This window comes from Aotus nancymaae, unplaced genomic scaffold, assembly GCF_030222135.1.
Source record: "Aotus nancymaae isolate 86718 unplaced genomic scaffold, 86718_ANA_hifiasm-v0.15.2.pri h1tg000057l, whole genome shotgun sequence".
Lineage (NCBI taxonomy): Eukaryota > Metazoa > Chordata > Mammalia > Primates > Aotidae > Aotus > Aotus nancymaae.
In genome coordinates, this window is record NW_026988471.1 from 5154847 (window position 1) to 5165414 (window position 10568).

A 10568-nucleotide genomic window follows, 5' to 3' on the forward strand; every position below is an offset into this window, starting at 1 on the left:
GTTTTTCAGCTCCATCAGGTCATTTATGGTTTTCTCTTAAACTGGTTATTCTAGTTAGCAATTCCTCTAACATTTAGTTGACGTTCTTAGCTTCCTTGCATTGGGTTAGAACATGATCCTTTAGCTCAGAGGACCCACCTTCTGAAGCCTACTTCTGTCAATTCACCAAACTCATTCTCCATCCAGTTTTGTTTCCTTGCTTGCAAGGAGTTGTGATCCTTTGGAGGAGAAGCGGCGTTCTGGTTTTTGGAACGTTCAGCCTTTCTGTGCTGGCTTTTCCTCATCTTTGTGGATTTATCTACCTTTGGTCTTTGCTGTTGGAGACCTTCAGATGGAGTTTTGCATGGTTGTCATTTGTGTTGATGTTGATTCTATTGCTTTCTGTTTGTTGGCTTTCCTTCTAATAGTCAGGCTCCTCTGCTGCAGATCTGCTGGAGTTTGGTGAGGGTCCACTCCAGACCCCGTTTTCCTGGGTGTCACAAGCAGAGGCTGCAGAACAGTAAAGATTGCTGCCTACTCCTTCCTCCGGAAGCTTCATCTGAGAGGGGCACCCACCAGATGCCAGCCAAAGCTCTCCTGTATGAGGTATCTGTTGACATCTGTTGGGAGGTGTGACTCAGTCAGGAGGGAGAAGGGTCGGGGACCCACTTGAGGAGGCAGTTCTTCCCTTAACAGAGCTCAAGCACTGTGCTGGAAGATCTGCTGCTCTCCTCAGAGCTGGCAGGCAGGAACATTTAAGTCTGCTGAAGCTGTGCCCACAGCTGCCCCTTCCCCCAGATGCTCTGTCCCAGGAAGATGAGAGTTTTACATATAAGCCCCTAACTGGGGCTGCTGCCTTTCTTTCAGAGATCCCCTGCCCAGAGAGGAGGAATCTAGAGAGGCAGTCTGGCTTCAGCAGCTTTGCCGAGCTCCCAGTTTGAACTTCCAGTTGGATTTGTTTACATTGTGAGGGTAAAACTGCCTACTCAAGCCTCAGTAATGGTGGATGCCCCTCTCCACACCAAGCTAGTGTCCCAGGTGGACTTCAGATTGCTGTGCTGGCAGCGAGAATTTCAAGCCAGTGGATCTTAGCTTGCTGGGCTCTGTGGGGGCTGGATCCTTGAGCAAGACCAGTTGGCTCCCTGGCTTCAGCCCCCTTTTCAGGCGAGTGAATGGTTCTGTCTCCCTGGCATTCCAGGTGCCACTGAGGTACAAAAAAATCTTCTGCAGTTAGCTCTGTATCTACCCAAACAGCTGCCCAGTTTTGTGCTCGAAACCCAGGGCCCTTGTAGTGTAGGCACCCAAGAGAATCTCCCAGTCTATGGGTTGCAAAGACTGTGGGATAAACATAGTGTTGGGGCTGGATAGCACTGCCCCTCATGGCATTGTCCCTCGATGCTTTCCTTGACTAGGGGAGGGAGTTCCCTGACCCCTTATGCTTCCCAGGTGAGACAACACCCCATCCTGCTTCCGCTTGCCTTCTGTGGGCTACATCTACTGTCTAACCTGTCCAATGAGACGAACTGCGTACCTCAGTTGGAAATGCAGCAATCACCACCTTCTGCATTGCTCTCACTGGGAGCTGCACACTGGAGCTATTCCCATTCAGCCATCTTGCCCAGGAACCAGTCGTTTATTATATTTTTGACAAGATCTATAAAATTAGCCACACGTAGGTGCAGTCTGGCTTGTTTTAATTGAGTGGTCATATCCTCTGAGTTTCTCACAAAAGGTCAACTAATATAAGTCCTTGCCACTCTAACAATAAATGTCCAAGATAATAGAGCACATCAGATACTGGACCAAAGTAATTACAGCAAAAATTCTGAGCAAGATGATGGGGATCAGGACACACCCTGTGCAGACACTGATTTCTAGAGTCAGTGCTGTGGAGTGGTTAAGGATGTGGCTGCTGAGATTCCGAACACCTGTTGCCAGCTCAGTGATGCTGGATTACGTCTTTGTTACTTTAAAGCTTTGGTCCTTTGAACCATCACCTTGGCTATTTCTGGATCTTTTTTTAATTGCTTTTTTTCTCCTGGTTCTGTCACATTTCTTGCCTCTTCACATTCCTGATAAATTTTTTTACTGAGTCCTTACATGGTGAATTTTACATTGTTGATTCCTGCATTTTGTTGTGTTCTTTAAGTAGTGTTGGGTTTTGTCCTGTATTCCACAGATAAATGACTTCTCCAAACCCACAGATTTTTCTCCTACACATGCACAGATCAGCACCCAGCCAGAGACTTGGGGAACTTTGCTGCAGATCTCCAGACTTCTCTTTCTGGATGGTTATCTCCTCTCCAGTGTTTCTGCTCCACACACACTCTAGCTGCATGGTTTGGTCAGTCTCTGAGGCTAACGGAGGATCCTGAGCTGTGTATTGATGCCTCACCTTGCATCAGGGCCTGAAGGCTGACTCCCAGCAGCAAGCTGCGGCCATTGTAGGATCTACCTCGTCTGTGCTCCTCTTCTCAGAGACCAGAGTCCTGCACAGTCTGTTATCCCGTGTCTGTCAATCACTATTGTAGATATTGATAGTGATGGGAGACAGACAAATTCCTGGGCAGACAGAGACAGTCCCCATGAAACCCGACCTTGAAGCCAAAGACAGTTTAAAGTCTGAAAACCGAGCTGATGGTTCTGAATAGAGCCCACGGGCAGAGTGTGAGCTTCTACCCCCGTCTTACCACCCCCACCCAATTGTTCCTTCTGGATCATGCCTTTTAAACCACAGTCCACCCATGGACTAATCAGCATGCCCTCTCCCTTTCCAAGCCCATAAATTCTCTGGACCAGCCTCACAGACGGCTACCCACTTTGGGCCCCCACTTGCAGCTGAGGGTAACTTGCCTTCAGGGTCCTTTCTTGTACCTGAGGGCTTCCCTTCTGTCACTCAATACAATTCTTCTCTGCCACTGACACTCCAACATCTGCATACCTTATTCCTTTTGGTTGTGGGATGAGAACCTGGAAATTGCTGAGTTGAGGGCGGTGGGAATGAATAAGCTGTAACCTATCCTCTGTTTGCCAAGCTGTAAGTGGCAGGAATAAAAGGGCTTGTAACATGCTCCTGCTCGTGGAGTTATGGGAGTGAAGAGCTGCAACATTCCTTGGGAGCTCAGACCTTGGGACTCCCTGAGCAAAGGCTGCAACAACCCTCGGGGCTCTGCGGTTGCTGGCATCTTCGAGTTTTCGGGTGCCACCATGTTCCCCTTGTCTAAACACTGGCTCCCAATGTAGAGCTCCTTCAGCACTCCTGCTCCATCCACAGGCTGAGCACAGAGTCCCTGTTCATGGAGGGATCTCGGCTGGAGGGCAAACTGAGGGCAGCCTGCTGGGCCACGTGGGCGGAGTGAGCCCAGTGCCTGGGCAGAGGTCATTGTAGATTTCCAGCTGATAAAGTGGCAAGGAAGGACTCCTGTAACAGTATTTTGTCCAGTGTTTAGTTGTCTAAGGAAAGAAGGCAAAGCTGGTCCTGTCACTCCATCGGGTTACAGGTAAAGTTCAAAAGAAGGCATTCTTACACCAACCTGAGGAGGCCTAGGAGTGATTTAGAGAATGTATCACAGAGAAGCCCTTCTCACACACATTTCAATCTAGGAAAAGAGGAAAGTCAGGAATCTGCATTTAGAACAGCATCCCAGGTGCTTCTGACATGGGAGGTCCATGGACCACCTTGTGAAAAACAAAATAGAAGATGATTAACCTTCCCCAGTCTACTGTTTTTGTCCTGACTTGTGAATATTTTCACATTGAGAAAAATGACAAGTCCAAAACAAAACGAACAGGAAAACCCCCTCCTCCAATCCTGACTCAGTCTTTAGTTCTCACTGTCGTACCAGACACTGCCCTTCCTCGCTTGGCCTTGGCAGAGCGGGTGTCCCCCGGCACATGGAAGACACGCTACACACGCTGGCGACTTCCCAGGGGAAAGGAAGGGCTGACCGCAACAATAAATAGCACGCAGGAGAGAGTCTGAGCGGGTCAGGGGAGGAGCCTATTCAAGTTTTATTTTTCGTGCAATTAGCTCTTTCCCTCAGTCCTTCAACCCCATTACCATGGGCTTTTTGTGTCTTCTCACCTCCTTTTGTTCTTGACTATCCAACTTTATCTTCTTAGGGTTGAAGGTGAGGGCGGGTGGCAACAGAGCAATGGTATGTGACAATAAATTGATCATAAGGAATATTTGTTACCCTTAATCATCTTGCTATGCAGAGCCTTGAAATGGATACCAATTTTTTTGGATTTAGAAGCAAAGAAGCTTTTTTATATGGGCTGCTGAGCCCATTGCTGAGACTGCAGTGAATACAGACTGTCTTCCAAGATGCTGATGTCATTCCACTTTTGGCTGTTATGACCATGGGGCCCAGATCACTTACCATCAGGAGACAGGAGCTATTGTGATGTCCTTGAACTTTATTCAGCTCAGTATTAAATGGCAAGCTGCATACGTTTTCTGCAGAGCGTACACTCCAGTAGCTGACTCTGGTCAGTTATCAGTCAGCTCATTCAGGGCACAGTTTATAGAGGAGACAACATTTAAATTGAGTCTTGAAGAATGATAAGAATTCACCGGACAGTGTGGAATGACTCAGCCTCAATGACCTTCTTCTCCACCTTCAAAGAGCTTGAGCTTGATGGAGTTGTTAAACCCTCCTGAGGTTGATTTCCTCATGTGTATAGTGAGGACCATGATATCAAACTCACAGGGTTGTAGTAAAATTTAAAGAGAACCAGTTATGTAAAGTGTGTGACTGATAACGTTACAGATTGAATTATGTCCCCCCTCAAAGAGATTTGTTAAAGTCCTAGCCCCAGTGCATCAGACTATGACCCTCTTTGGAAACAGGATCTTTCCTGTTTCCAAATCAAGTTAAAATGAAGTCACTAGAATGGGCTCTAATGCAATGTAACTGGTATCCTTTTAAAAAGGGTACACTTGGACACAGAGGCACACATGCACAGAGATGGAAGAGAAAGCCACGTGACTACAGTGATGCAAGTCAAAAAACCCGTGGATTAGGGGCAGCCACCAGCAGCAGAAAGGGGCAAGAAGAGTTCCTCCCTAGGGCTGCCAGAGAGAGGATGGTCTTGATGACATCTTTTTTTTTTTTTTTTTTTTTTTTGAGACGGAGTTTTGCTCTTGTTACCCAGGCTGGAGTGCAATAGTGCGATCTTGGCTCACCACAACCTCCGCCTTCTGGGTTCAGCCAATTCTCCTGCCTCAGCCTCCCGAGTAGCTGGGATTACAGGCACGCACCACCACGCCCAGCTAATTTTTTGTATTTTTAGTAGAGACGGGGTTTCACCATGTTGACCAGGATGGTCTCGATCTCTTGACCTCGTGATCCACCTGCTTCGGCCTCCCAAAGTGCTGGGATTACAGGCGTGAGCCACCGCACCCAGCTGATGACATCTGGATTTTGTGCTTCTGACTTTGAGAACTGTGAGGAAGTAATTTTCTGTTGTTCCACATCATCCAATTTGTGGTCATTTTTTACGGCGACCCTAGGAAGCAAATACAAATAGTGACTATGGAACAAGTAGTCAAAAAGGTGCGAGTAGGTGAGGCTGGAAGGCACACCGACTTCTCATCCATGACAGAGCTTGCCTAGGAGCAGAAAAGTTATCAGGAAAAGAAAGAAAGAGCCTGGTCTTCCTGGGAATGAAGGATGGTCACAAAACTCTGTGATTGGTGCAGAAGACACAGGAGCCCACAAAGGGGGAAGAGAGAGGGAGGCAGGGCCACAGTCACGAAGATTCCTATTCCCATGCTCAGGAATTTGCGCAGGTCACATTGCTTTGCTTGACTCAAGAAAACCAGCAGCTCTAGGCATTTATCCGACAATCATTTGACTTCGCGCATTTTCTGCTGCTGCCTCCCTTATCTCTAATATTTTCTAAAGTGACCCGAGTTGGCAATCTCAACACTGTAAATAAATCCATTTACTAAAGGGGGTAAGTTGTGCTATCTCCAACTATGTCCAGACAAACATTTCTAGGCCCCCGAGAAGGCCAGCTAGCCTCTGTGTGCTCCACCCAGGGGTGAAGTCTTCCTGTAAGGGCTCATCCTATGCCCAGGTCACCAACAGTTCTACACCAAAACATGCCTTTTATCTTCTACCCTGCAAAGCTCAGGGTTAGCAAATGGGACTCTCATTGGAAGACAGGGTGTCCTACTCAACTCTTACTCTTCTATGGGAATTCTGCAGACTAGAAAGCCAGTGCTCTCCAAGCTAGCATGGATACCTGGTATCCACTACATCTCAATGTGAGAAAGTCTGTTCTGAACACTGAGTGTTTCTGGTTCTGTGTGTAATTTTCCCCAGAGGCAGGGAGTGTCAGCTCCCTCCACATCAAAGCCTCTGTGCCATATTTGGAGCCCCAAGACTGGCCTAATCAAAGCCAGTCAATGCTGTCCCTTTCTGCAGCCAGCCTCTTGGCCTCCTTACACTGCTTATTCAAGTGTGTGTCTCTCCCCTACTTTCCTGTAAATTCCCTGCGAAGAAAGTGTTGTGTTTTATTAATCTTTGTCAAGTGCTTTGTGTTAACAAGGAGAAGACTAAGGAAGAAACAGCCACGGCATTTCTAGATTGAGGACATTTGCATGTCCAGCCACGTGTACATGTTTACGCAGTTCTCCTCATGTAATTGTTTTTTTGACTCAACAATTACCTTCAATAATTTTCCCCTTTATTCTACCTCAGGAAACATCAACTCGACTATAACAAAGACCTACTGATGGGTTCCTGCCTTTATCATCTCCCTGGGAGCTGGATACTCAAGAAAAAAAGTCAACTTTTTTCTCTAGTTCGTTAACTCATTGCACCAATATTTCTTGAGTACCTGCTCTGTGTCGGGCACTGGGTTATGTCCTTAGGATATTACAGGAGACACCCAAGGGGCTTGCAGTCTCATGAGAAGACAAATAACCCTAAAAGAAAGTGCCGCGTTGCTTCATGGGAGATGACAGAGCAGGGTGTGTTGGGAGCACAGTTGAGAGGACCCGCCTCTCTTCTGCTGGGCACAGCAAGGATTCTGCGAGCTCTGTCCCTCCTTCAGCCACTCTTCCCCTGGAAGTTTATGTGGGTGCAGGTCCTAACTGCTAGGGTCAGTATAGAGCTCCTGATAACCTTTAGATCCAGGACACTGGAGGAAATCCCACTCTCTGCTGGAGAAGTCTATGCAGGAGAGCCTGTCATTCTGTTGGCCTCGGCCTCGTCCTTTTCTGCTGTCTTTGCTCCAGCGTCAATGACTGCAGATTTCCAGCTAGCTACGGATCAGTGCAGAATAGGCTGGACTCAGTAAGACCTCGAGTCAGAGTCCTGGAGTCGCCTCTGAACATTACCTCCTACCACCTCTCTGACTTTGGGCAAATCACATGTCTCAGTTTCATCATAAGTAAAACAGAAGTGATAATAGGACGTTGTAGGGTTGTCGTGAGCCGTAAGTGCATGAGCTTAAACAATGTTCTGGGAGCCGTGTCTGCTTTATAGAACACTCTGTAGGTATTCTGCCTCAGTATTAAAGAAAGTAGTAGAGCAGTGTGGGTTGAGATTTACTTCTTATACAGTGGGGTCTCCATGCTGGCTCACCTCCCACCCGCCACGTACACTGAGGACAAACTCGCTGATGAAGAAGACTTAGTCCCTGCCTTCACTTCCTGCCTTTTGATTCAAATCGTCACCAATGTCCAATTTCAGAAAGCCAAATATCCTCACCCTGAGAGGGGATTGCCTTCATTACATGTTTACCGGATACTCCCAGAGGTGATCTCTGCATTGTATGTGCTGGGCTGGGCTGCAGGGACATCTGTATGATGAGACTCTGCCTCTGTGTTGAGAGAGCAGTGTGAGCTGCCTGGGGGTCCCTCTCTGGACTCCAGCAGGGTGGGACTGCTGACCAGGCCTCACAAGTGCACTGGGTGGCAGCTGCAGGCTCGGCACTTCTGCCAAGGCGGCCTGTGTGGGCAGAACCAGGGCATGGAAATAGCTGGAATCCAACAGGCGTGTGTGCTTCCGGCTGCTGCCCCGCTCATGCTCTCATCTGGCAGCACTGCCTGCTGCGTGGGAGGCGGCGAGGAGGGTGGAGTGGTCGGTGGCCATGAGAACCTTCCAGCTCCTGAGGAGTCTGTGCCAGAGAAGGGCAGGACAGCAAAGCTGCAGTGGCTGCTGAGGCCGTGTTCGTCATATCCCCATCATACAGACCAAGCGGCAGAGGTCCAGCTGTGAGCCTAGCATCCCCAACGTCAGACAGCTGGTTGAGGTGATAGAGCTAGAATTAGATTGCATCATGCACAGTGAAAATCAACTGGTTTCTAGGTCTTTCTAGACAAATTGCAACCATTTTACTGTTACTGGTATAATACCAGTTTTCCCAAATAGTCTGTTGTCATCTCATTCCTCAGCATTAGGCTTCATTCCCCTTCTTTGACACCTATAGACCAGCTGTGGTGTCTCTAGAATAGCTGACCACAGATGCAGGCTGGGGTAATCATACGAGGTGACGCTCACGAGGCCTACCGCCAGGCCCGCCGTTGCCTTTGAGCTGTGACTCAGAACACTGCCAGGAACTTTTCTTTAGATACAAACACCTAACTTTGGACACTCCTCAGGTTGTTTTTTAGTCCCTCACATAGGAAAACACCAGAATTGCCACCATACAGAGCGACCCCAGACTCAAGGACAAATTGTTTGCATCTGTTAAAAGTCTTACAACTTAAGTTATTATTGGCTCCAAATAAGGTCAGTTTGTATTCCAGAAAACAGAAATCATCATTACCTTCTCTCTTTTATGAAAACTAACTTTTTCCCTCTATCTTTTATAAAAACTGTGTGTTACATTTACTAAATTCTCAGTACAGTAGATTTTATTAAATCAAGGGATTTCTGTCTTCAAAGAGTCCTTGGGATCATCTAGTTAGAATTCCTTTAAACTTAGAAATGCAGAAACTAAGCACAAAATTGTTGTGTTTTGCCCTAGTTCTTGAGGCTGGTAATCTGATTTCACCCTCAGAACTATATTCTAGGTCTTTCTGCAACCCTGTGGAGGGGTCTGGTGAGCTGGAGAGGTGCCATCCTCTGCAGAAAATGGGGGAGGAATGGAGCCCTGAAGGGCTGTCTTTAAAAGCCCACTCCAACTTCTTCTGAAATGCAAGGCTGAGCTGTAAACTAAGTCTTTCCAGGTATTCACTGGAGTCAGCCCTAGTGCCAACCACCTCTAAACAAGGCAGAGTCAAGTTCGCCCATTTGTGAGAGGTGTGAAGAGGCTCTGTGCTTTCTCCCTGTGTGGGGGCTTCTCTGAGCAGGACGCATGTGACAGCAGAAATGAGGAAACAGACTGGGAGAGCCAAGGCTCGTGAAGGCCCCAAGACTACAGAAAGGAACCCTGACTTTACCGTGTCATGGGCTGTGTGGACATAGGTGGACGTCGGGCAGGGACCAGCCCTTGAAGGGGCCCCAGGACTCATATCGACTCCTCTTCTGCCCAGGTGGTGAGAAAGGGGGTGGAGACATCTGTGACTGCAGTATCCACAGGATGCAGCGGCGCGGGGAGCTTTCTACCCTGTGTGCTCTGCAGCCTTGGGGAATATTAGGCTGCTCGAAAGCATCTTATGTTGTAAGCTTTTTGTGTGGCCCAGAGTAAAATAAAGTAACCGAGGAGCAGTTATAAATAGGGTGGGATGCTGGGCACAGTGTCTCACGTCTGTAAACTCAGCACTTTGGGAGGCCGAGGCGGGCAGATCATCTGAGGTCGGGAGTTTGAGACCAGCCTGACCAACATGGAGAAACCCCATCTCTACTAAAAATACAAAATATTAGCCAGGCATGGTGGTGCGTATCTTTAATCCCAGCTACTGGGGAGGCTGAGGCAGGGGGATCACTTGAACCCAGGAGGTGGAGGATGCGGTGAGCAAGATCACACCACTGCACTCCACCCTGGCAACAAGAATAAAACTCCGTCTCAATAAAATACAAATAAAATAAAATAAATAGGGTGGGACACTCTTCCTGAGAGACTTCTTGTCGGCATGGTGGCCAGAGGCATCTGCGCCCACACCCAGGAATGCCTGACAGGTCCCGGGGCCGTGAGACCATGCAGGGGACGCAAGAGGGTGGGCGGGGCACAGCTGTGGCCACAGCCCCGACACTTCCTTCTAGGAAGGGTGCAACTGCATTCTTGATCGGTGTCCTCCCAGCCCTTCCGGGATTGCCCTGGAAGCGGCTGGCTGGAAGTGGAAAACTATGTGTTTCTTAATTGCTCTTGATCCCTGGAAAATCCCCAGGCGTGGTTGCCTCTGGGGATGTCTTATCCTGGAATAGGCAGGCATTTGAAGGCTCTTGGCTTTCAGAGAAAAGGGAAACACCACACTGGTGGCTGTTGAAGCCAAAATCTCTCTCTCTTTCACACATCCTCTCTTCTCCTGCCCTTTTCTCTCTCCATATTTCCTTTCATCTTTTTAGAGAGGCAGAGGAGTTTTTTAAAAATAGGATACTAGAAATCACAGAGCTGTAAATTCCTTCGCTTTCTTGCATTTTAAAGATTTGAGAATTGAAGCCCCCGAGAGGGAGAGTGGCTTGTCCAGA